At 44.1% G+C, this 27,797-nt stretch overlaps 1 protein-coding gene across 4 annotated transcripts in view; it reads left to right on the forward strand.

The window, feature by feature from the left end:
- The window catches only part of SH3PXD2B (SH3 and PX domains 2B), a 1,471,413-nt gene that overhangs the window by 172,543 nt on the left and 1,271,073 nt on the right, over nucleotides 1–27,797 (forward strand). The window lies entirely within an intron of this gene.

Genomic DNA, 27,797 nt, shown 5'->3' on the forward strand with positions numbered 1-27,797 from the left:
GTCCCCATGTTTGTGATAATGAGATCTAGTATATTTTCTCCTCTCGTGTGCGACTGTCCTACTATGTTATTCTTGTGACTGTGAGCTCTATTGTCACTGTGCTGAGTTAATGAGTATTGTTTTGTGCTTTTATTATTTATTATTAAATATATTTAAACCTTTTAATTGTGGCTGGTTTGCTTACAGATATTTAAGCTCTTAGCGTACTTGCATGTATTTGGTAACACTGTACAGGCCAGTCTAGAATAGCCTTAAAAGTTTGGTCACACTTACCATTTGGATAACAGTAAGATTACACAGTGGAAATGGTCACCCTTTGGGAAGGCCCTTATAGTAGCTGATAAGTAGGAGATCTGGTGGCAGTGCTAACTACCTTATGGTCTAGGCAGAAGGGGGCATAGCTAGTAAACCTGTGCCAGTATTCCCCAGGTGTGTGTTTGTGTATAAATCAAATCTCAAAGTATGTGTGTGTATGTCAGCTACTTGGGCAGGGACACGAAGCACTGTTTGGACAGAGAGAGTGCTGGGAGGACTTGGCTTGGAACCTTGGCTAAGGACTCCACTCTGTAGCTGTGCCAATAGGGAGTCTTATTGGGGATCTGGAGAGAAAGACAGAAACCATCCCCAGACTGACTGTGATCTCTGTGTGCTCTTGAAGGGAAATTGTACTTTACTGTGTGTGTACTGTTAATCCTTCCAATGTGCACGTCCCTCACTGGTGTTAGTGGAGAGGATTGAAATTCCTTGATTACTAGGCCAGTGCATGGGCATCACACATAGCTTTATGATAAAGGCTGCTCAGAAGCTCTTTCCCCCTGACCATCTTCTCAGAACAAAGTAAGAGTCTTTGCTGCAACTGCCCTCCTAATTTACAGCGTGTGTTTTTTTTCATTCCTCTTACCTTAGTAGAACTGTACTGTGGCTAACAGACATGTATTGCAGTACTATTTGATATATTAGCAGAGTTACCCCCCCCCCCTGCTCCCTAAAAAAATAGTAGACATCACTTGCTGTTGACAACCATCACAAGTTTATTTTTTAAGCTGTATCTTCACTCCTTTTGAAGCCTGGGTTCAACTAATGTGCGTTTCTTGTCCTCATCTCCTGTCATCCGGCAGCACATGATTGGCTGTTACTTGGGAATGAACTAACACCATGGGAATAGGCGGAGGGAGCAAACAGACTGAAGAAATTCTAGGTGTTAAGTTATCTTAATGCCTGTGATATATAGTCCTACTTGTTACTGAAGACGGTCACTTTTCTTAAGATCTAGCGTTATGTTAAGTTCATAACTTTTGTTTACATTGTAATCCACAAGTAAATATTTTTGGATTTGTATGTATACTCCAAATTATTTGTTAAAGAAAAATTACTCTCTCTCAGATACCCATTGACATTATTCTGAATCCTTCACTGCTTCTCCACAAGTGCTGCTCAGGGGTATTTAGAAGCCAAGTCCATTTTCTATCATTATTCATGAGGTATATTACTCCTACCACATGCACATGAAACTCGAGATGTAGCTGAGGAGTTCAGACTTTACTTCATCTGTTTATTGGTAGAGTACTGATCAAAATGGACCTATTTCATTCTCAGCCCGGACAAATATAAAAGACAGTAGAGAAGCATGTTAGTATTAGTATGAAGTATTATGAATACAGGCAAAATGTTATGTGATGATGGCAATGAATCAGTAACAGTAATAATAATAATAATAATAATAATAAAGTACACAGTATAGGGGACCATAGGAAGAGATCATTATGGTAAGCAGGGAAGAGGACGAGAGTGAAATAATAAAGGGATAGACCTCAAAGCGTAAAAGATAGCTAAAGTAAGGCAAAGGCACAGAGACGTTAATTACATGTGAGATATACAATGCAGAAGAGATGTCACATGTTAGTGTGGGAAATAATGTGAGGAAGACAAAGGTACCCGAGTGGTGCAGAGGAGAGTGGGTGATTAGGTGATGTGTCCAGATAGAAAGCATTTGCAAATTGACTCTGACCTGAGGTGATCTTTAATTTGAGCACGAAATGATGGGCACAACGTGAGGTCTTTAAGATTAGTAATGAGGGAGGATTCCCAGAGTTTGGGGCTTAAGATGGAGAAGGCATGGTTAGTGCAATGAGATCTGGTTCTGGGACACTGAAGAAGTGGACCACAGTGTTTAAGATTTCTTAGATTGTAACTGGGTTAATGTCTAAAGAGTTTGGAGAAAAGGGAAATACAAGAGTGCTCTTTGAAGAGTTTGTAGAGTTGGGATCCAAGAAACAGGCTGGCACATTGCTGGACAGGTAGTCAATTGACTTTATTAAGGGTGGTATTATGATGCTCATTTCTAGGGGAAAAAGTAATGAAATGGGAGAGCTGCTTATAGTTCGGATCACGGAGGAGTTTTACTTGGTTGCTGCTGTGACCAGCAGAAGTCCACATTTAAGCTGTGGTAGTAGAATGCATTTGGTTATTGGCTGGTGTAGAAAAAAGGGGGGAATGTTGTAGGACCAAAATAGGAGGGAATTAATTTTCTTCCATATTTGTTCTAGGTGAAGGTGAAAGTTCAGTGTGGGATCAAGCCACACACCAAGGTATTTGAAGGAGATGACTTGATCAGTGGGGTTGTCAAGATAGACATGAATAAGAAGTGATTGAGAGTTTTTCTGCCATTTGGAGGAGTACCAAACAACACTGCTTTAGTTTTGGAATTGTTCAGTATTAGCTTTTTGTTATTAAGCCATTTGATAAGAGATAAGTCAGTTTGTAGTTGTGTGGCCAAGAAGGTCAGGTTTGAGTGAAATAAGATCATATCATCAGCATAAAATGAGAGAGAGAGAGAGAGAGAGAGAGAGAGAGAAGAGAGACAGACAGAGACAGACACAGAGAAGGACAGAGAGAGAGAGAGAGAGAGAACATGCATGCATACCTACAGGAATTGTGGGCAAAGCCAACAATGATGGGGAAAGTGGGACAAAGGACCAAAAATAGGGGCAATTTTTAAATATTGCTCTTACAAACTTAGAAAGTTGGTAGAATAACAGGTTTTGCATTATCATGAATATTCTGAAGGATATGAAATCTGAAACTCCAATGTCTGTTATTATTGTTTAACTTAAATATTTAATGATTTGTCACTAATTTGGCAGAAAACCACAATTTTATAAAAAATGAACCAAAAATATGAGGCAAAAATCTGGACATTCTGTGAAAAATCTGTACAGTTGAGAGGTATGATGGGGAAACAAAAGCCCAAGACCAGGGACAATGTTTAAGTATTACTTTAATTCACTTAAGTTAATAGAATGATAAAATATGCATCAAAATGCATTTTCTGAACAATAAGAAATGGAAACTAATGTTTGGCATTATTACCCGATTGTAATCTTCAGTGATTTACTAAAAGTCAAAGATTTTGCAATGAGCAGGGCAAAAATATGAAGCAGAATCAGGGACATTCTGTATAATCATAAACAGATGATAAATATGCTGTTGAGCACATTTTTCAGACTGCTTAAAGATCATTGCCAGTCCTTCTGTATTCTTTCCCTGCTGGATCCTGTAAATTTTGGACGAGCAGAATTCTGTCATTCAGGAAAAAAAAGTGTTGATAAATCTTTTCTACATCTTTAGATGTCAGTGTGGCCAGATAAAACCTTCGGGATCCCTCCCAGTCAGTAAAGCAGAACTGACTAACTGACAAACAGATCAGTTCAGTTTGAATAACAGTGGGAATTCAGAAAAAGTGTATGAGGTGTGGTCTTGGGGGTGGGGGTTTGTGGTTGGATGGAAGATTTCAGTATACAAGCATGTACATCCTCAACAAACAGGATGCTCTACAGCAGAAATGTGATTCAGTGACCAGCATCTAGCCACAAACCACCCACGGCTGACATCAGTTTGAAAACTGTTGCAGATTACTGTGACTTAATTTCCTTTTTTAGTCATCACTGTAAGCTCACGGTCTATTTATGTCGTATTCTTATCAGGGAAACCAGACTCATTTAAGCAAAATGCTAATTTAGTTCATTTGAGGGAAAAAAGACATTAGTCAGCTCCTTCCTCCTAGTATTAGCATTAGGTTGTCACGACTACTCTATAACCCCTTTTCTTCTTCAATAAGCAGGCACTGCATCTCTGAGTGTACAGTGTGTCTGGGGGGAGTCATTTATTTTTACACATACATGGGTCATTTTTTTTATTTAGCATGTGGTATTGGACATCATAGATCTAAACTGAGCCTTGCTACAATTATCTCACTTATTTGAATATTCTGTAAATGCATTAAAATATTGGATGAAGGAAATTAAATTTAACATAGAGAGTTAATTCAGCTTTCAGACTTGTTCTTCCCCAGCCTTTCTTGACTCCCCCACCCACACGTGGTGCATGAATTGAAGTATCGTAACATGTACCTGAAGAAGCACATCAGTGCATGGGCTGTACTATCATAGTGTACTTTAGAATGTCCTCGCCCACTCTGATTTATCATAATGTTCTTTAGGATAACTTCTGCCACACTGAATAGCATCATAATGCCCTTAGGGAATACACCTGCCACACTGCATGTGGCATTAGTTGTGCATATTCATGGATGAGGTAGTCTGGGTTACAGAAGCAAGTAAGACATGGTTTGTTTTACTAGAGTCTTTTATAAAAAAAATTACCCCAGTAGAACTTTTGCTACCCAAAATAATACATTTTCTTTGCAACATAGAATACAGTCACACTGCACTGTTGGAGAATGCTTTATAACAAATAAAATGCTCAAAAAACATAAATAAATAAATTAAAACATCTGATGTTGTCAGTCTTCATTTATCCTTGACCTTTGGGACTCTTCCGATCCTCAGAACTGGCTTGGCCATTACACAGCTTGTGCAAGCCAAAAACTCTCAAGTTAAGTCCTACCCCTCTCCAGATTACCTTAGATCTTGTTTGGTGCTCTTGTTGTAAGATGTGTCGGTCAGATTCTCTTGTCAGCTAAGTAAAATTTTCATAGTTTTTCATAGTTTTTTTCCCCTCTAATTTTCTGCTGTACTATTTCTTAGATATTTTATATTATTATAGTTGAATTTCATTCTACCCACTTTGCCTTACTTCTTTGTTTATCCCTCTCCCCTACACTTTGATGTTTTCATCTACCATCACTGGTAGGTCTTCTCTTGTCCTTTGCTGTTTGTTTCACTTTCCTTTCAACTATTCAGTGCGCTGTTTTTACCTTGTGGTATCATTTATTGTCGACCATCATTAGTAATAGGTTCATAGGTTCATACTAGGCTATCTGCCCTGGGGCAATTATAAGCCTAGCCCGATTCTGTATGGCTTACGCCACCCCTTGATTTGAGTATACTGTGCCCTTTTTAAGGTTTAGTTTACTGTGCCTCTGTCTAATAGTGACACGGGAGTAATCCCTGGGACAAACCTACGATCCCCCATCCACTTATCGAGATTCTTCTTGAAGAGATTCAGTGAGGTGCTCTGCCTCACATGAACTGGAATTCTATTCCAGAGCAAAGGGAGCCTCTGGGTTATGAACCTGTCCCTCCAGCAAGTTCTGTTTATTTCTGTGCTGAGGTTCAAGTCCCTGGAGCGTGTGGCTCTAAGGGATTTAGATTTACTGAGGTGGAGCATGTCCATTAATTCTGGATTTGACATAGCTTTGTATGTCAGGCATAGATTGCCTCGAAGTAGGCGGTATGCAGCTGAGTAGAGCTGGAGTTTTTTTAACCAAGCAGCATATGGCATTTGTTTGAGACCCTTGATCCTCTTGGTGAGATACTTTTGGGGTCTTTCTAATTGCTGCAGGTGTCGGGTAAGGTACATCCCAAAAGGGGCATTGTATTCTATGATGGGCCTGATGAGGGATGAATAAAGGGGCACGATTACCTCTCTTGATCTAGATGTGAAACCCTTTGTGATGAGGTGGGCTATGTAGAAGGTCTTTCTAACCACTTTGGCAATGTGGTTTTCAAAGGAGAGATTGCTATCAACTTGGGTCCCCAGGTCCCTAATAACTTTCTCTGTACTTAATGTGTTTCCGCCTATGTGGTAATTTGTGGGCACATTGTTTTTGCCAAAGGGTATGACTATGCATTTTTTGGCATTTAGCTTTAAACCATGGCGCTGGCACCAGTTATCTGTCTCTGTGAGACCTTTTTGAAGGATGCTTGTGTCAGCTGGAGAGTTGATTATGGCGCCCAGTTTGCAGTCGTCTGCGAACTTGAGCCATAGTCCTCCCACGTTTGCCTGTACCTCGGAAAAGTATATACCGAAGAAGAGTGGTCCCAGGACAGAACCCTGTGGGACGCCACTTGTGACCGGTTTCGAGTCTGACATGGATCCAGCAACTCTCACTCTGTGGGTTCTGTCTTTGAGCCAGTTTGTGACCCATCTTGTGACATAGGGGTTTATATTTAAGCTGGATAGCTTATCTATGATGCCCGAGTGGGGTATTGTGTCAAATGCCTTTGCAAGGTCCAGATAGGCTGTGTGGACTACCTTCCCTTCATCTATGGCTTTGGTGACTGTTTCAAAGAAGTCAACCAGGTTCAAAAGGCAGGATCTGCCCTTAACAAAGCCGAACTGGGTAGGATCTAGTGTCTGTAGGTCCCCAATGTCTTTGTTTATGAGCTCCATGATGATCCTCTCCATAGCCTTGCAGACTAAGCTAGTCAGGCTTATGGGGCGATAGTTTCCAGGGTCCGTAGAGGCTCCATCTTTGTGGAGTGGGACCACTGTTGCTGTACGCCATTCTGTGGGCACATATCCTGTAGTGAGGCTGAGATTGTATAGTTGTTTTATTTGAGGGATTAGTTCCTCTTGTAGTTCATGTAGGACGCAACCTGGGACGGCATCTGGTCCCATGGAAGTAGTGTTTTTTGCTTTGGAGAGGGCAGCCTTCACCTGAGCATCTGAGATGTTTGGGAGGCAGCCCTCTGCCGGGATAGATACTTGCTCTTTTGGGGGGGAGGGGGTGGAGAAGTTTGCACTGAACCTGCCTGCCAGGATATTGGCGATATCTTTGGGTTCAGTGTATTTTTTGTCATTTAGAATCAACTCAGAACAAGTCTGGGAGTTGCATCCCAGGTTTTTAACATAACTGAAAAAAGCCTTATGATTGTCTTTGGTGTCCTGTGCAATTTTTCTCTCGAAGCTGGCCTTGGAGGATTTTATGAGGGATCGTAATTTTTTGCTAGTACTGATCAGAGATGCCTTCCCTATTAGGGATTTTGCTCTATCATGTAGTAGCTTCCTCCTTCTGTTGTACGGTTTATTTATGGCAGGGGTCCACCAGACTGGACGCCTGCCTTTGGATGATTGGGTCTTGGTTTTGTTTGGGATAGCATGATCCATGCATTCCTGGAGATGTCCATAGAATGCATTTATATAGGATTCTGCAGTTTGGGCTGTAGTTTCCACTGGCCCTGGGGCCTTGAAGGATTCCACTTCGTTTTGAGAAGTTTTTCACTGTGGTTTTCTGGGCTGGGGGGTGGGGTCGGGATGTGGACATCCAGTGAAATTAATTTATGGTCTGATCTTACCAATGAGGGATATACTTATGGTGTGGAGTATAGATTTCCCATGTTGGTAATGATCAGGTCTAGTATGTTGTCCCCTCTTGTGGGAGTGGTGACTAGTTGTTCCATAGCATTTGAGTTTATAATTTCCAGGAATCTTTGGGCTAAGGTGCTGGGGCTTGAGTAGTGCTTCCAGTCAATGTTTGGGTAGTTGAAGTCACCCAATATAATGGTGTTCGGAGAGATCTTCATGATGCCCTTCAAGAATGCAACTGCAGTCCTGACATATGGGTTGTCCTGCCTCAGGCAGCCCCTCGGTCGGCCGGATTCCAAAGTCTGGGTCCGGCGTCGGCTGATGTCGCCTCTTCCCCGACGTCAGAGCGGCTGGGGTATAAAAGCATCGGCCGACGCCATCTCCTTCAGTCTTTCTTGCCGCGCAGTGCCCGAAGCAGAAGCAGTTCGCAAGTGCCGGTCGGCCAGCTCCTGTGTTTTCAGTTACCGAAGTCATCAAAAAGCTAAGTACCCCGTTGGGAAACCTTTTCTTGCCTCAGCCGATGTCAGATAAAACTGCAAAAGTTAATAATTGTTTGTTTTGTGGTAAACAAATACCTCATAAGGACTTCCATTCTTACTGCCTTTCCTGCCTGGGCCCAGACCACGACATCTCGGCCTGTGCTTGCTTCAATAAGCGCACACTCGGGCGCCGGGCAGAATTTGCTGAAGACTTTTTTGGGGAAAAATTCTCCTATATCATGCCGTCGGAACAACCGACAACACATATTTCCAAAAAACGGAAGGACCGGGACCGACATTCTCGGCCCGCGACTTCCACCGAAGCCACGCCAAAGCCTACCACGAGTACATCGGTCTCTTCGGAGGCGGTAATTCAACCGCTGCAGACCAACGACACCGCTTTACCGCACACTTCGGTCCCGGAGGTTTCCCCGGTGCCGGTTTTTGATTTTCCTCCTGAAACCGAAGCCCAGGATTTACCTGACACCATACCGGTGGATAAAGTTACTCCAGCACGTGGGGCAGCTAGGCCTCCAGTCTCTATGTCCATCAAGGCCTACACATGTGCTAAGGCTGCCAGCCAGGCTAAGGCTCACCCTCCTAAATCCCAGGGTTCCACTTCTGATAAACAGATCATGACTTTAGCTGCAGATCTAATTTCTTTAATCAGAGGCTCTCAGGCACATCCGGACAGGGGTTCTCCGCTTCCTGCAGATAAAAGGCCTAGGGTTGAGCAGACAGATACCCTTTCCTCAGATGAAGCCTCTGGGGACTTGGACCATTCAGATTCCCAGGAAGAATCCTTCCAGGCCTACGAGGATTCTGATGCTGATGAATCCATTCCCTCTGCCTCTCCTCCAGAGGATATTTCTTTCGGGGAAATTCTCCACTCCATGAGAGAGCATTTTCAGTGGCAGGGCCAGGATTTCTCTGACTCCAGGAAAAGGCTACGTACTTTCCTTAAGTTACCCCAGCACAGGCCTTTAGCTATTCCACCAGTGTTAGATGTATTGGATGATGTGTACTCAGACTCCAGTGCTTCCCCTGATTCTCTCCCTCCTGCTCTTGTCAAGCCAGACCGATATTACAGGGTCCCTGACACTCACTAGCATCTCTTTAAGGCCCACTCTGTGGATCTAGAAACTATTTCTCAGGGGCTCAAAGGAGTGGCCACCTCCACGGCCAAAAACCCTCTGCCCACAGACAGGGAATCTAGGTCCTTGGAGAGATGGGGCAAAAAAGTTTATACCTTCACCACCCTTGCCATGAGGGCACTTAACTGTCTTTTTCATATGTTTCAGTATCAGGATTTCTTGATGGATGATTTGCAGAAAAAGTTAGCCTCTCCTGAGCCTTTAGATAGAAAGGCCTTGCAGGATTTGGTTCATAATACTCAGCAGCTTGGCAATCATTTTCTTCCGTGTGGTTATGATGCATTGGAAGCTTTATGTAGGGCAGCTATGACAGGGGCCGTCATACGTAGACATGCTTGGTTGAAAGAACAGGCATTGCCAGATCATGTTAAAGTAAAGCTCCTAGATGCACCTCTGGAAAAACAGAAGCTATTTGGTGCTAATGCACAGGATGTGTTGAAATCTATTGAGGAAAAGGCTAAATCAGTACAAACAGTCAAAGATTTCCTCCAGGTTCAGCCACCGAGGTTCAGCAGGAATTGGGCTTCAAAGAATTGGTCCTTTCCAGACACTGACAAGTTCCAAAGGGTAAAAAACAGGCGTGCTCGAGGTAGAGGGCAATACAGAGGCTCCTACAGGGGCCGCCAATGACAACCAACTAATCAAAGAAGTGGCGCAGGGACTTCTACTGCTCCACAGGGACAATCACAATGACTTGACTTTGACACCGCCGACCGAGGCTCAAAGAGAAGCACCTTTAGGTGGAAAATTATCCTTATTTTCAAAGAACTGGCACGTTTTAACAAAGGGCAAATGGATTCTGGACATAATAGACAAAGGTTACAGGTTCCACTTCCATACCTTACCAACAAGACAAAGCATGCCAAACCTGCCACAAAATCAAAGGGCAGAGGCACTCATACAAGTTTCAAACCTGTTACAAATCAAAGCAATAGAAAATGTTCCTCCTCAGGAGCAAGGCCAGGGATTCTACTCAAGACTGTTCCTTGTTCCAAGAAAAGAAAAGCAATGGAGACCTATACTGGACTTGTCCACTCTAAACACTTTTCTCATTGTGCCAAAATTCAAAATGCTGATGTTACAGCAACTTTTTCCCATGGTGGGCAAGGGGTCTTGGCTGGTTACTCTGGACCTCAAGGTGGCATACCTGCATGTCCCAATCAGACACAGTTGCAGAAGATACCTCAGATTTCTTGCAGGGTCAGAGCATTATCAATTCTCAGCATTGCCGTTTGGCTTATCTACTGCGCCCAGAGTATTCACGAAATGCCTGGCATCAGTAATTGCACATTGCAGACTCCAGGGGATACAAATATACCCTTACCTGGACGACTGCCTTATACAAGCGGACAGCAAACAAGCCTTGATAAGAAACTTGGACTATGTCATACACTTACTACAGGCTTTGGGGTACACAGTCAACATTCAAAAATCAAGACTACTGCCATCCCAACAGATAGTTTTTCTAGGAGCCAAACTGGACACAAATTCACAAATGGCTTTCCTCACAGAAGAAAAACAAGAACAATTACCAGGTTACTTCAAAAGCCTAGCAAAGCTCACCCAGATGACTGCAAGGAAAATCCTGCAGGCCCTGGGTTTCGTGGCATCTTGCATTCTTCTGATTCGACTGGCAAGACTACACATGAGAAAACTACAATGGTACCTAAAAAGTTTATGGTCTCAACACAGCCACAACTTAGAAGAAATTATACCACTCATTCCATGTCTTCAAAAGGAATTTTTGTGGTGGGCACAAGCAAGTCAATTAAACAAAGGCATGTCTTTCAACAAACCTCAAGCAAGTTGAACCATTACAACAGACTCCTCATATCATGGAAGGGGGGCGCACATGGAGGGCAGATGCATTCAAGGGCAATGGGCTCCCCGGGAAATGCATCTGCACATAAATCAAAAAGAGATGTTGGCAGTGATTCATACAATCGAGGCCTTCGGAAAATTTCTTCAGCAAGGTCATCTGCTAATAAAGACAGGCAACACCACTGTCATGTGGTACATAAACAAACAGGGAGGCACTCATTCTTACCCCCTTTGCAGACTAACAATGACTCTTTGGGAAAAGTCCCAGAAACTGAACATACAGTTGCAATCTCAGTTTGTTCCAGGCAAGGACAATGTTCTGGCGGACAGACTAAGCAGAAACATTTTGGACCTGCACGGATGGATGCTGCATCCAGACATTTTTTCACAAATAACTCGTGCATGGGGAAGGCCGGACATAGATCTCTTTGCCTCTCACCTCAATCATCACCTGAAGAAGTTCTGTTAGAGGACACACCATCCTCAAGCCTGGAGAATGGATGCTCTCTCCTTCAGCTGGAATTCTCTGACAATCTATGCATTCCCACCTCTACCATTAATGACCAAGGTGTTACTGAAGATCAAAGCAGAACAACCGAAAGGTATTTTGATAGCTCCAGACTGGCCAAGGCAGCACTGGTATCCATTACTAAGGAGCATATCTCGCACCAAGCCGTGGCCCCTGCCTCAATGGCCTCTGCTTCTAACTCAGCACAATTACAGGACTGTTCATCCCAACCTGCAAACATTGCAGCTGGCAGCTTGGAGGGTTCCATGACTTCTACCCATCTCTCTCTCTCTCCAAAAAAGTTCAAGAGATCTTACTGGAAGCACGCAGACCTTCCACCAGAAAAACTTATTCAGCCAAATGGAAGAGATTCATCTGGAATGCCAACAAGGGTCAGGATACATCAGTAATGAGCATGCCACAGATACTAGAATACTTGGCAGAAATGCTTCATAGTGGCCTTTCATATTCTTCCATAAAAATACACACTTCAGCAATCTCAGCAAAATACAACTGTGATCCACCTGTGTTTTCACATCCTTTGCTAAGACAGTTTCTAAGAGGGATAAAGAATATCAAACCTCCCAGGAAACCACCAGTGCCTGCATGGGACCTCAACTTCGTCTTGGAAAAATTAACTCTTCCTCCTTTTGAGCCAGCAGCATCTTCAGAAATGCAATTTCTCTCCTGGAAAACAGTGTTCCTGTTGGCAGTTACCTCAGCAAGAAGGGTCTCGGAGATACAGGCCCTCATGGGCAGTATCTCCATTCCTCATTTTTCATCAGGACAGTGTTTCTTTAAGAACCAATCCTTCATTCATGCCAAAAGTGATATCCAGGGTGTCTCTAAATCAAGCACTTCACCTGCCTACTTTCTTTCCCAATCCTCAAAATAAAGGAGAAAACTGCTGCACACTTTGGACATACACAGGCAATTACGCTACTACTTGGACAGAACAAAGGCCAACAGAAAGTCTGACCAACTATTTGTAGCTTACGCTACTGGAGTGCAAGGAAAGGCAATTTCCAAACAAACAATTTCAAAATGGATTGGACACTGCATCAGATTCTGTTACTCTTTCCATGGAAAAGGTGTGCCAGCCAATATCAGGCCACACTCCACCAGAGCTATAGCCACCTCCACAGCCTTTCTAAGAGGGGTGGCTACAAAGGACATTCTAGAAGCTGCTATATGGTGCTCCGTGCATACATTTTCCAAACACTACAACCTGCCTTTATACTCCAGATCCCGAGCAGGCTTTGCCTCAGCAGTCCTGCAGGGCATTTTAGCCACACCATCTTTTTCTTAGATCCTACCACCCCCAGCTTGGCTATGGTATTCAACCCATATGTCAGGACTGCAGTTGCATTCTTGAAGGACATAGTACAGTTTTGTACCTACCATAAATGTAGATGTCCGATAGATATGCAATTGCAGTCAGGTTTACCCTCCCTCCAACCCCTCTGTAATTCACCTTTTTGGGTCCACTACCCCTTTTCCAACTTAGCTGGGGTTAGCATTTATGGTATATCTGTTTATTACTATTGTGCATGTCTGGAATTTTATACATTTTCTAAATTTAGCCTTCCTTGGAGGGCACCTGGCATCTGGGGCAAGAAACACTGAAGAAGATGGCGTCGGCTGATGCTTTTATACCCCAGCCGCTCTGACGTCGGGGAAGAGGCGACATCAGCCGATGCCGGACCCAGACTTTGGAATCCGGCCGACCGAGGGGCTGCCTGAGGCAGGACAACCCATATGTCAGGACTGCAGTTGCATATCTATCGGACATCTACATTTATGGTAGGTACAAAACTGTACTTTCTCCAATGTTTTCAGGAAAGCCAAATGGGATTCCTGACTTTGAGAGGGTGGTCTGTAGGATGCTATAAACTGAAAAGCAGTCTTGCCCACTGTTAGTTGCACATGGATGGTCTCTGATACTTTGTGCAATGCCACTAACCTGGAGGTGTGGATATCCTTGATAAATATGGAAACTCCCCTCCTTTTGTGGTTCGGTCCGGGTTTTGGGGCCGAAAAGCATGATATGAGGTATAGCCTGGTAGTGCCGGGGTGCTCTCTGGAGCCTTGAACCAGGTTTCTGTCACTGCACAGATATCGATGTTCTCCATATTGAGGAGAGCTTCGAGTGCGTGGACATTCCCTTCCCTACTTTTTTTTTTTGGTAGTTCTGGCCCATCATTGTTGGTAGAGTTCCTTTCTTCTGTGTGTGTGTTTGTTTAATATGTGTGAATGCTTTCTGTTGACAATTGTTTTCCATAGTCAGCATGGTAGATAAATCCAAGGGGACAACTGGGTTTAAACAATGCCAAGGTTGTGGTAGGAAGATGTCCAACTCTGGGCATTCTTCTTGTGTGTACTGCTTGGCCAGTGCATCTTCAACAAGGCTGTACAATTTGTCAAGTGTTCAGTCACTGGGCCCTCGCACAAAGGAAAAAATAAATTGATTTTAAAAGGTCTAATTAAGTCTTCCTTTGAGGAGGCTCTGTCCAAGTTTGACACATCAGCATATTCCTCCCCCTCTTCTTCCTCTAAATCAAAACATGAACCTAAGAGGAGTCATTTGGTGTGGGCGTGCCCTTCGGCTCCAGCAGCCAAGAAACACAAACCTTCTGCTCCCACTGCACCAGTGGAACTGAAGTTTAAAACTATGAAAATTACGGAACTGACTTCTTCAGCATCGTCTGCTGTGACTACCTCAGCACCACAGGTCTCAGTGCTGGCCACCTTGGTACCGAAAACTTCCCTGTCGGTGCTGGCTCCACCTATGACACTACCAGAAATTTTGGAACCAATACCACTCCCAGTCCTGAAACCTAATATCATCAATGTACCCAGGACAAGATATTCCCCTTCAATTGACCCCTTTGTGTGACAGCTCCCAAGTCCATTCCTAGACAAACTGCAATCTTCCTCAGACTTCTCCAGATGTTCCTCTAGGAGTCTGACTGAAGTTGACATCTTGAGGTTGGTGGATCAGCTCCTAGTGGCTAGGGGTCTTTCTGTCTCGGCCCAACCCCCCACTCCCCTCTGGACGTGGAACTTTCTTTCCCAGGACTCCACCAAAGTTTCCTTCTCTAGTTTCCTCTGAGGGCTTAGAGCTTACAACTCTGATTACTCTGGTTCCAGCTTCCCCGTTGCCAACAGCCTTTACTCCTTCGGTTCCAGGGTCTGACTTGAGTTCCTCAGTTCCATCAGAACTGACAGACTCCTAGGCCATAGCTCCACTGCCAGATCTGAGGGTCTGTGATCGGCAGCAGTTTTTTATTTGGGGTCATCCTTGATTCTTGGAGCTACAGCTGACATGGGCTCTTCCTCTACTCCTGGTTTGGGAGTAGGCTTCTGAGAGAGGGTGGGACATGGTTCCAATGTTGTCCTTCTTTGTTCCAGGCACCCTCCCTCTTCTGGGGGACTTGCTTTCCAGGTTATGGAGAGGGCATTGGCCTCTGCAGGTTCTCAGCTGGCCCATCCCATTTTGGAGTATTATCCTGGGACTCCCTCTTGCTCAGAACTGCCATCAACCTCCACTCATGGGCAGTGAGCACCAAAGCTGCAGGATACCCCTGTGCAGAGCCCCTCTTTTTCCAAGTCCTCATCGGAGATCCCCACTGAGGAGACACCCCAAAAAAAGACGTGTAAAAAGAAGCACTTAGATTCCCATGAAGAATTTGTCACAGAAGACATGGACTTTGGTGATGGGAAGGGTTCCCTTTGGTCGCCCCCAGAAGATGTCTCCTCTTGAGACATCCTAGAAATACTGCAACAAAGAGGTAACTAAGTCCAAAGACCCTATCTCCGAGGAGTTTGTGTACATGCAAGTTTTTGGTGCATGCCCATCTACTTCTTGGGTGACCCCACCAGCTGAAAATCTTATTAAATTGATCATGCAGTGGGCTTGGAAGCCCCCTGACTCTGTAGAGCCAATCCCCAGGAGACCGGCCAAGATTTTTTCAACTCCAGAGGACCACCAGTATTGGGCTTAGGGGTTAGCAGTAGATGCCATGGTGGTTGTTGCAGAAACCAAAAATGAACTGCTGGAAGAGAGTCCCACTGTTCATTTCCCTAACTGAGAGTCCAGGGCAATGGACAGATTTTGAAAATAAGTGTATGCATCATCAAACTTTGCCTTAAGGTCCTTGAATTTTATGGCACGCTTTACTAGGCTCCAGAGGGATCTGATCAAGGAGTTCTCGGATTCCCTTTCAGCAGCTGTATCTGATGAAGTCCAAGATAAAGTGGCCTCCCGGCTGGCTATGCTGGAGTCTATTTCTAACTCATCCATGAGGCTGATCGCACATGCAGCCGAAGGGACAACTAGGGCAGTGGGTTCCAGCATTGCCATAAGGTGACATGCCTGGATGTGCTTGTGTGAATTTGTGGAACCATTTAAGTCTTCTTTCATCAATGCTCCTTTTGATGGATCTTCCTTGTCTGGCCACAAAGGTAGAGAAATATTAGCCAGGTGGGAGAAAGTTGGAAACATCCTATATGCAGTGGGCATACCTTTTTCTGCTTCCCAACAGTCCTACTCTAGGAATCAGAGGAGCAGGAAGATGTGGTTTAAAAAACCCCAAGGGCCTTTTTAGGACAGATGAGAAGGTGGCTCCCCTCAGGGCAGAGGAGGGAGCTCCAATGGATGATGCTGACCCTGCGGCATAGGTGGCCTGCAAAGTCAGGGTTCCAGAGAGTCTTTCTCTGGGAAACCCTACCTGCGCTCCTGAAAGGGGGCTCAATTGCTTATCTCTAAAAGCAGTCGGGGGAAGATTCTCTTTGCACTTGAGTCTGGCGGCAAATAACTTCAGATACCTGGGTGCAAAGGATCATTACCAGAGGTTATCACATTCCCTTTACTCATTCCAAGATCAAGAAGAAGACTCCCCAATGTTCCACCCAGTCAGAGGGATCAAGCTGCTCTGGAAATTCTAAAGCTGCTAGAAGAGTCATCCAAGAAGTCTCACCATAGGTTCATAGGTTCATAGATTAGTACTAAACTAACTGCCCTTGCGAGCCATTTTAACCCTAGCCAGTTGTCCCTTGTGAGACTCAAACCCTGCACCTTGTGTTTGTAAGGCAACCACCTTAACCATTAGGCCACCCTCCCAACCAGACCAGATAGGATCCAGATTTTACTCAAGGTTATTTTTGGTGCTAAAAAAGACAGGGGACTTGAGACCAATTTTACATCTCAGTCTTCTGGTTTGTTCAGCAAGCAAAATTCCAGATTGTCATGGTAGTGTCTATCCTACCCTTCTTGGAGGAAGATGATTGGATGTGCTGTATAGAGCTTCAGGACATGTATTGTCACATAAAAATGGACAAGCGCTCCAGAAGGTTCCTCCAGTTTCGGCTAGGAGCCAGTCATTTTCAGTTCAGAGTGCTGACCTTTAGCCTCACCACAGCCACCAGGGTGTTCACCAAGGGTTTGGCAGCAGTGACAGCTCACTTGAGACTGCACGGATTCTGGGTGTTTCCTTATCTAGATGACTGGCTCATCACTGCTCCCACCAGGCATCTACTGCTTCAAGCAACAGATTTTGCTCTTTGCCTGTTTGTTCATCTGGGCATTACAGTGAATCAGTCAAAATCTCAACTAAGCCCAGCTCAATATCTAAAGTTTATAGGCGTCAGTCTAAATACCATCTTTTGTACAGCTTCCCTTCCTGTACACAGGCTACAGAAGATAAGATCCCAAGTACAAGCCATTCTCTCCAATGAGAAGGTACTTGCACTTTTAGTCCTTTGAGCTTCAAGGTCCATTGCAGCAGCCATTACCTTAGTTCCACTAACAAGATTTCACATGAGGCTGCTACAGTGGATGTTGGCATCTCAGTAGTCCATCTCGACCCATCCAGTGTCGCATCCAATTTTAATCACCAGTCATTGCAAGAAAAACTTAGCCTGGTGGATGGAATCCAAGGATATCCTCTTAGGCTGTCCCTTTGTTCCACCTCAGCCCAAGGTCATAGTGATCACGGACGCCTCCCAGATGGTTTGGGGGGGCATTAACTGGGCAGAACAGTCAAAGGACTTGGTTCCCGATAGAGGCCAATTTACATATCAACATTCTGGAATTGAGGGCAGTGCTCTTAGCATTGTGAAACTTCCAAATGCCCTTCCCCCAGGAACAATTGCGATTCAATCAGACAGTATGCCAGTAGTCTGGTACATCAACAAACAAGGCAGAACTAAGTCTTATCCTCTGTGTCGGGAAGCTCTCAGAGTGTGACAGTGGGTGATTTTTTCCAATAGTTCTGATAGCAATGCACATTCCAGGGAGCTCAAATTTGATATCGGACAAGCTGAGCAGGTGCATTCTTCTGCGTCACGAGTGGTCTCTCAATCCCAGAGTGGAGGAGAGATTTTCCATTACTGGGGCCAGCCTTGCTGCGATCTGTTTGCAATTTCCCTGAACAACAAGTACAGCAGCTACTTCCCCTGCAGGGAGAGTCCCTGAGAGATGCTCTCCTTCATGATTGACCCTCCGGTTTACTTTATGCCTTTCTCCCCTTCCCACTGATTCCTCTCTTCTTAAAGAAAGATAGCAGGTTAAGAAGCAAAGTGATCCTCATTGCACCCTTTTGGCCTCGACAAGTCTGGTTCCCCTTTTTGTGGCCTCATCCAATTCACTGTCTATGGATTCTGGACCCAGATGGATCTTCTTTCTCATCCACAGGGATTGGTGCACCCCAGTCTTCAGAACCTCAAGCTTACAGCTTGGCTTCACCAATTCCGTTAGTCGCCAGGTAGAAAAATGTATCTTTTCCTACTGGTTTCCCATAGACCTTCCACCAGGAAACATTACCAAAGCAAGTGGAAAAGATTTTCATTTAGGCACGCAATAATGGTCTTAACCCCTTTTCCACACCAGTTGAAAAGATATTAGAATTTTTAGCTACGCTTTTCAAACAAGGAGCCCCTGCTTCTACTATTAAGGTCCAACTGGCTGTTATTTCCAATTTCTACAATGGCTTTGAAGACCATTTGCTAATTTCTCATAGACTGTGTAAAGTGTTCAGGAAAGGAAACTTGTAGTTGAAACCACCATATAAAGACCCTCTAGCTCCTTGGGTTCTGACTATGGTTCTGCGGTCTTTGGTCCTTTCCCCCTTTGAACTGGTGGCTACCTGTCATTTGAAGTTTCTTTCATGGAAGACCATTTTTCTGATAGCCATTACCTCTGCCAGAAGAATTTCTGAAATACAAGCACTATCTTCAAAACTGCCATATGTGATTTTTTGTAAGGATAGGGTTTCACTAAGAACCAACTTTTCTTCCTAAGGTGATCCCAGAAACTAATATTAATAAAACCATTGACTTACCTGTTTTCTTTCCAAATTTTTTTTAACAAAGATGAATACTGCTTACATTTGCTGGATGTTCAAAGGCAGTTACGTTTTTACTTCAGAAGGACTAGAGCTTTTAGACCAGTTATTTCTTTCTTCGTTCCATCTCTGGGGAAATCCATTTCAAAAGTCACCTTGTCAAGGTGGTTAAGAGACTGTACTACTTTCATCTACAATAAAAAGAATCTCCAATTACCAGGGCCAGTAAGAGTGCATTCTACTAGGGCAATAGCCACGTCTGCTATTTTCCATTCTAAGGGTTCCATGGATGAAATATGGACAGAAATATCCTTCCATAAGGCCACCCAAGATCTAAAATAGCTGGGGACTCTGTCAAGGATAAATGAAGACCAACAACATCAGATAAATAAGTTATGTTCTCACCGTAACATTCTATCTGTGTTGTCGATCTTCATTTATCCTTGACACCCCATTCTCCTTCCCCCTCCTGCAGACTCTCTTTAGGATTGGACGCTTGTCCTGGGAACTGGCGGCACAGTGGTGCAGTGGCTAATGTTGTCACCTCACAGCAAGAGGTTCTCTGGTTCGATTCTCAGATGGGGTGCCTTCTGTGTGATGTCTTGATGTCCTCCCTGTGTTCACGTGGGTTTCCTCTGGGTTCTCCAGTTTCCTCCCACATTCCAAAGACATGCGTCTGGAGCATTTCTCCCCGGGCCTGCGGTCAACAAATGTTAAATAAATAAATGAAACTTTATCAGGTTTGACCTTGGACATAGCCCCTTCAATTCCATATACATATTCTTCTCTCCTCCTGTATAGCTGCAAACTTGATCTGAGGTAATCTGGAGAGGAGCATTATGGATAGAGACTTGGCTCGAGAGTTTTTGGCATGCTCAAGCTGCGTAATGGCTGAGCTCGGCTGAGGAACCGAGTCACAAATGTTAAGGATAAATGAAGATCAACAACACAGATGGTACGTTATGATAAGAACATACTTCTGTTTTCCTTCTGTCAAAAACTGACCTGATGGTAAGCAGTGAAACTTGAGAACTAGATATATTTTGAAGCTTGTCACAACAATGTAAATGAATTAGAAACAGGTTAACTGATGTGCAACTCCTGCTCAGTGGCAGTGAAGCTCTTTACTTTGAAATCTAAACATATATTTTTCATGAGTCTTGGTTAACTTACAACACAGAAAGCAAAAATCACACTGCACTATCAGAAAATGTCCTGTATCAAAATGCTCTACTGAAAAAAAAAATCTGCTCTTTATCAATAAATTCTTAGGTAGCTTCGGTAAAGCACGTACAAAAACAGTCTCACTACTACTTAAAAATTAAATGACTTGAAGAGCAGTTAAGTAAAATGTGGTACATGGAGCACTGTGATTGTTGCTCCAACATCATGGAAAAGACAAATCAGTTAAGCTCTTCTGTCGCATGAGATCTGAACTTAACAACTGTTAAGCACACTTGTTTAAGCTGTTAAGATCGGGTATTGTGCTAGGCAGTAGAACCTGCCAGTAGTGGCCAGCAAACAACAGTGACAGAATTAAAAATAGATTTCTTTCTGCCTGATGTCTGTGCCAGTAGTCCATCCCTCACTTTCTTTCCCTAAAATAACACGTGTTACTCTTTTTTTACACTGCTTGCTAAGTGCTTTATTGGTTTTGAAAGCCAGCAAAACACTTTTTTTTTTCTGTCACTAGTAGTTCATGGAGGTTAGGCTGTACTGCATTTATGGAAATGTCCGAATGAAAGCACCTGCACATGCCAGCAGACCTGTTAAGTATCCTGTGTGATTATTACAAGCTGTAACATATAACAAACTATTAAAGGCTAGTGTGGTTGGGTACTGAAGCCCACAATTTCCCTTAATTTGTTGTAAACTAATTCTGTACTTTTGGATAACATTTTCCATAATTTTCTAGTGTCCCTGATCCATACCTCTCCACTGTCCAGAATTTCACAGAATGTCTAGATTTTTGCCACATACCTTTGGTCTATTCCTCATAAAAATTGTGGTTTTCATAAAGGATAAAAGTCACTAAATGACAGATACAATTTGAGTTTCAGACTTCATACCCTTTGGAATATGCATGCTAATGCAAAATATGTTGTTCTGTCAACTTTATAAGAGCAGTATTTAAAAATTGTCTGTACTTTTGGGGCTTTGTCCCCCCATTTTTTGGCTTTTTCCATATTTCTTGCACTCAGAGGTTGAGAGGTATATCCTGATCATTATTTTATCTTTTTGAATCAAAGAAATGGTGAATAACTCTGAGCTGCCTTTTCTGCTAGTTTATATGTGAATTGCCTTCTGGAATATTCTGTTTACATAATACTGTGCTCACAATCAGAGACCCCAGCATTATCCTCTATATGTTTACTAAGTAGTGCATCCATAAAGAATTATGGTCCTAACACAAGTAGTCCTCTCAAGAGCTTGAGAAAGGCCACTTGTTAAGTATTGTAAAGAAAAAAAAAATAACACAGAAAATGTAATGGAACTAGAGATTGCCACCAAGCATATTGGCATTTGTATGTGCATTTCAGTATAGCTGCAAAACATGCGTTGAGTTTTTAAACCAATTTTGAAATCTGGCATTTTTGTAACCTTACAGATGAAGCAGATTAATATTTAAATAAATGCTGTTTAATGTAGGGACTGGTTAATCATTTTAGCTAATTAAGTTTTGCTGCTCAAACAAAATTTCATGCATGTAGTCTAGAAGTATTGTAAACGTATAATCTGTTTGAAGATTAAGGTAAAACAAAACAAAACTTGATTAAGGTAACTATAACTAAAGCATAAGTGTTTCCTTGTTTTACTCAGAAAATCTCTGTAGCCCTAGCGTGTTCATACTTTGTTTTAACGTGTTATCCTTTAATGATTAATGAACAAGCTAAGATAAAATGCTAGATATTTGCCTGTGACATGATTCTCTGCAGCAACAAGTTAAATGTAGAATCAAGTCATCTAATGTTAAATTCAGGACAAAGAATTGCAAGCAAAGTCAACAAAATCTGACAAAAATAAGTAATTTATGGGATCAAATAGAAACCTTATCTGCAACATATTAAATGATGATATGTGCCTTTTTTGGCAGTTTCCCTTTGAAGTATATAGTCACACCTGTCTGTCATAGGAAATTGCAGTAATGGACACCAGTGGGTAAAGAAAGCCTTGGAAAAGTGAAAAAAAAAAAAAAAAAAAAAAACTGTAAGCCTGTTTCATACCTTTCCTGTAAACTAGTGATGTCCTTCAAGAATGCAACTGCAGTCATAACATATGGGTTGTCCTGCCTCAGGCAGCCCTCGGTCGGCCGAATTCCAAAGTCTGGGTCCGGCGTCGGCTGGTGTCGCCTCCTCTCCGACATCACAGTGGCTGGGGTATAAAGGCATCGGCCGACGCCATCTTCTTCAGTCTTTCTTGCCGCGCGGTGCCCGAAGCAAAAGCAGTTCGCAAGTGCCGGTCGGTCAGCTCCTGTGTCTTCAGTACCGAAGTCATCTTAAAGCTAAGTACCCCGTTGGGGAACATTTTTTTCTTGCCTCAGCCAATGTCAGAACAAATTGAGAAAGTTAATAATTGTTTGTCTTGTGGTAAACAAATACCTCATAAGGACTTCCATTCTTACTGTCTTCCTTGCCTGGGCCCAGACCACGACGTCTCGGCCTGTGCTGCCTGTGCTTGCTTTAATAAGCGCACTCTCAGGCGCCGGGCAGAATTTGCTGAAGACTTCTTTGGCGAATCATTCGCATATACCATGCCGTCTGATCTACCGACAGCTCAGTCTTCCAAAAAACGTAAGGACCGGGACCGGCATCCTCGGCCCGCGTCCTCCACCGATACTACGCCTAGACCCTCCGCTAGTGCTTCGGTCCCTGCAGAAGCGGTAATCCAGCCGCTCCAGGCCGACGACACAGCTTTAACTAGTCCTTCGGTCCCGGAGACCTCTCTGGTGCTGGTTGTTGATTTTCCTCCGGATACCGAAGTTCTGGATTTACCCGACACCATTCCGGTGGACAAGGTCACTCCTGCATGGTGGGGCTGCTAGGCCTCCTGTATCTATATCCATCAAGGCCTTTGCACGTGCTAAGGCCGCCAGCCAAGCCAAGGCCCATCCTAAACCTGCTGTCCAGGCCCCCTCTTCTGATAAACAGATTATGTCTCTTGCTGCAGACCTAATTTCCCTTATCAGGGGGTCTCAGCCTCACCCAGACAGAGGTTCTCCGCCTCCTGCAGAGAAAAGGCCTAGAACTGAGCAGACTGAAAACCTCTCTTCAGATGAGGCCTCTGGGGATTCTGAGCATTCAGATATTCAAGAAGAATCCTTCCAGGCCTATGAGGACTCCGATGCTGAGGAATCAATTCCCTCTGCCTCTCCTCCAGAGGATTTCTCTTTTGGTGAAGTCCTGCACTCAATGAGGGAACATTTCCAATGGTAGGGTCAGGAATTCTCTGATTCCAGGAAAAGGCTCCGTACCTTCCTAAAGCTTCCCCAGCACAGACCTTTAGCTATTCCGCCTGTGATAGATGTTTTGGATGATGTTTTCTCCGATTCCAGTGCTAACCCTGACTCGCTCCCCCCTGCTCCTGTCAAGCCAGACAGATATTACAGAGTCCCTGACACTCACAAACATCTTTTTAAGGCCCACACCGTGGATTTAGAAACTATTTCACAGGGTCCCAAGGGAGTGGCTACCTCCACTGCCAAGAATCCTTTGCCAGCGGATAGGGAAGCCAGGTCTTTGGAGAGATGGGGTAAAAAAGTTTATACCTCTACCACCCTAGCCATGAGGTCTCTTAACTGCCTTTTTCACATGTTTCAGTACCAGGATTTTTTACTGGATGATTTGCAGAAAAAGTTAGCCTCTCCTGAGCCTATTGACAGAAAGGCATTGCAGGATCACATACATAACACTCAGCAGGTTAACAATCATTTTCTTCAGTGTGGTTATGATGCATTGGAAGCTTCATGTAGGGCAGCTATGACTGGGACTGTGATACGTAGACATGCTTGGTTGAAGGATCAGCCACTGCCAGACCATGTCAAAGTAAAGTTACTTGATGCACCTCTGGAAAAACAGAAGCTTTTTGGTGCTAATGCACAAGATGTGTTGAAATCCATTGAGGAAAAAGCTAAGTCAGTACAGACAGTCAAGGATTTCCTCCAGGTTCAGCCACCCAGATTCAGTAGAAACTGGCCTTCAAAGAATTGGTCCTTCCCAGACTCGGACAAGTTTCAAATGGGAAAGAACAGGCGTGGCCGAGGCCAATACCGAGGCCCCTACAGGGGACGCCAATGGCAACCTACAAATCAAAGAAGTGCTGCAGCCAGTCCTGCTGCACCACAAGGACAATCACAGTGACTTGACTTTCATACCGCCTACAAGGGCTCGGAGAGAAGCACCCTTGGGCAGAAAATTATCCTTATTCTCAAAGAACTGGCATATCTTAACCAAGGACAGTTGGATTCTGGATTTAATAGACACAGGTTACAGATTCCACTTCCATACTTTACCTACAAGACAAGGCATGCCAAACCTGCCACACCATCAAAGGGCAGAGGCACTCATTCAAGTTTAAAAGCAATAGAAAAGGTACCTCCCCAGGAACAAGGCCAGGGATTTTATTCAAGACTGTTCCTATTTCCAAGAAAGGAAAACAAATGGAAGCCTATACTGGACTTGTCTACTCTAAATACCTTTCTCATTGTGCCAAAGTTCAAAATGCTGACGTTACAGCAACTCCTTCCCATGCTGGGAAAGGGGTCTTGGCTGGTCACTCTGGACCTCAAGGAGGCATACCTGCATGTCCCAGTCAGACAAAGCTGTAGAAGATGCCTCAGATTTCTTACAGGGACAGAGCACTATCAATTCTCAGCATTGCCGTTTGGCTTATCTACTGCGCCCAGAGTGTTCACGAAATGCCTGGCATCAGTAGTGGCACACTGCAGACTCCAGGGAATTCAAATATACCCCTACCTGGACGACTGCCTCATACAAGCAGACAACAGATTATTTTCCTAGGAGCCAAACTGGACACACAAACACAAATGGCCTACCTCACAGAGGAAAAACAGCAGTTACCAGTGTACTTCAAAGGCCTAGCAAAGCTCTCCCAGCTGACTGCAAGGAAACTCCTGCAGGCCCTGGGGTTCATGGCATCATGCATTCTTCTCATACCTTTGGCAAGACTTCATATGAGAAAGCTGCAATGGTATTTGAAAAGCTTATGGTCCCAACACAGCCAAAGCCTAGAGGACGTAATCCCACTTATTCCATGCCTGCAAAAGGAATGCTTGTGGTGGGCTCAAGCAAGTCAACTAAACGAAGGCATGTCTTTCAACAGACCTCAAGCAGGTCAAATTATTACAACAGATGCCTCAGATCATGGATGGGGGGCGCACATGGAAGGCAGATGCGTTCAAGGTCAATGGACACCAAAGGAAAGACATCTGCACATAAACCAAAAAGAGATGCTGGCAGTGATACATGCCATAGAGGGTTTCGAAAAATCACTGCAGCAAGGACATTTACTAATAAGGACAGACAACACCACTGTTATGTGGTATATAAACAAGCAGGGAGGGACTCCTTCATACCCCCTCTGCAGACTAACAATGATTCTCTGGGGAAAAAGCACCGAGTCTGAAGATACACCTGCAATCCCAGTTTGTACCAGGCAAGGACAATGTACTGGCAGACAAGCTGAGCAGAAACTTCTTGGATCCACACGAATGGATGCTGCATCCACACATTTTCTCACAAATAACAAAGACATGGGGAAGACCGGACATAGATCTATTTGCGTCTTACACGAATCATCACCTGGAAAAGTTCTGTACCAGGACCCACCATGCACTAGCCTGGACAACGGATGCTCTCTCCTTCAGCTGGAACTTGCTAAAAATGTATGCATTTCCTCCTCTGCCACTGTTGACCAAGGTGATCCTGAAGATCAAAGCAGAACAACCAACAGGCATTTTGATAGCTCCAGATTGGCCAAAGCAACACTGGTACCCATTGCTGTTGAGCATAACTCGGACCAAGCCGTGGCCTCTGCCCCTATGGCCCCTGCTCCTAACACAACACAACTACAGGACTGTTCACTAAAACCTGAAAACATTACATCTGACAGCCTGGAGGTTACTTTAACTCCTTCCGCTTCCAATCTTTCCAAGGCAGTTCAGGACATCTTATTGGAAGCACGCAGACCATCCACCAGAAAAGCCTATTCAGCCAAGTGGAAGAGATTCAGCATCTGGGCTGCCAACAGGGGTCAAGATACAACAGTACTGAGTATACCTCAGATATTGGAATACTTGGCAGAAATGTTTCACTCTGGACTCTTATATTCCTCCATAAAGATTCATGCCTCAGCAATCTCAGCAAGATACAATTGTGATCCACCAGTGTTCTCACATCATTTGCTAAGACAGTTCCTGAGAGGGATAAAGAATATCAAGCCTCCCAGAAAACAACCAATACCTGCATGGGACCTCAATTTCGTATTGGAAAAATTAACTCTTCCTCCCTTTGAGCCAGCAGCAACCTCAGAGATACAATTTCTATCATGGAAAATGTTTTTTCTATTGGCAGTCACATCAGCAAGAAGAGTCTCGGAGATACAGGCACTCATGGCAGTACCTCCTTTCCTCATTTTTCATCAGTGAATCAAAATGCAGAAATAGATCCGGATAAATCCAAAAAACACATTTGTTGAGTAAAAACCTTTATATATATATCATTTTTCATCAGGACAGAGTCTCTCTAAGAACAAATCCTTCATTCATGCCAAAGGTAATTTCCAGGGTGTCTCTAACTCAAGCTATTCACCTTCCTACTTTCTTCCCCAATCCTCAAAATAGAGGGGGAAGACTGCTACATACCTTGGACATACACAGGCAACTACGCTACTACTTGGACAGAACTAAGGCCACCAGAAAGTCTGACCAGCTGTTTGTAGCCTATGCTGCTGGAAAGCAGGGAAAAGCAATCTGCAAGTAAACAATTTCAAAATGGATTGGACACTGCATCAGATTCTGCTATTCTTACCATGGAAAAAGTGTGCCAGCCAATATTAGGCCACATTCCACCAGAGCTATAGCCACATCCACAGCTTTCCTAAGAGGAGTGGCTACAAAGGACATTCTAGAGGCTGCTACATGGAGCTCCGTGCATACATTTACCAAACACTACAACCTGCCTTTATACTCCAAATCCTGAGCAGGCTTTGCTTCGGCAGTCCTGCAGGGCATTTTAGCTACACCATCCTTTTCTTAGCTCCATCCACCCCCAGCTTGGCTATGGTATTCAACCCATATGTTATGACTGCAGTTGCATTCTTGAAGGACATAGTACAGTTTTGTACCGACCATAAATGTAGATGTCCGATAGATATGCAACTGCAGTCGGATTTTCCCTCCCTCCTTCCCCTCTTTTCCTTCTTTTTGGGTCCATTCCCTCTGTTCCTATCAGCTGGGGGTATCTCCTATGGTGTATCTGTTTATTACTGTTGTGCATGTCTGGAATTGTTTATCCATTCACCAAATTTAGCCTTCCTAGGAGGGCACCTGGCATCTGGGGCAAGAAACACTGAAGAAGATGGCATCGGCCGATGCCTTTATACTCCAGCCGTTGTGACGTCGGAGAGGAGGCGACACCAGCCGACGCCGGACCCAGACTTTGGAATTCGGCCGACCGAGGGCTGCCTGAGGCAGGACAACCCATATGTTATGACTGCAGTTGCATATCTATCGGACATCTACATTTATGGTAGGTACAAAACTGTACTTTCTAGATACAGATTTGCTGTATCCAGGACTGTATGTAAGCTTCTGAGCCCCCCAAGCCTTTCTGTGTTGGAGGGAAGCCTTCTAGCTTATCCGTAGGAGTGGTAAGCACTAGGTAACCTGTCTACCACATAAGGAGTGGTTCTGGCCCAGAAATTGTAG

Source organism: Protopterus annectens, chromosome 4.part0 (genome assembly GCF_019279795.1).
Source record: "Protopterus annectens isolate FY-2018-M chromosome 4.part0, PAN1.0, whole genome shotgun sequence".
Taxonomy (NCBI): domain Eukaryota; kingdom Metazoa; phylum Chordata; order Ceratodontiformes; family Protopteridae; genus Protopterus; species Protopterus annectens.